Consider the following 249-nt stretch of genomic DNA (forward strand, 5'->3'; position numbering starts at 1 on the left):
GATCAAATTCAGCGAGAAGTCGTAGTGTTCGTAAAAAATTACCTCCACACTCTTTTTCTCCTTTTCCTTCATTGCCTCTTAATGCTGTATTACCAGCAGTAAGAAAAAGTATACCTAATTTTTATTATTCTAGTAAGAACATCACTCCAGAACTTGGCTTCTACAGAAATTTGTTTTTCAAGATTTACATCAATAGTTTGATTTTTAATCCAAATAGTTCGTAGTACTATCCAATATCCATTATATTAG

Source organism: Acyrthosiphon pisum, unplaced genomic scaffold, assembly GCF_005508785.2.
Source record: "Acyrthosiphon pisum isolate AL4f unplaced genomic scaffold, pea_aphid_22Mar2018_4r6ur Scaffold_21723;HRSCAF=24690, whole genome shotgun sequence".
Taxonomy (NCBI): domain Eukaryota; kingdom Metazoa; phylum Arthropoda; class Insecta; order Hemiptera; family Aphididae; genus Acyrthosiphon; species Acyrthosiphon pisum.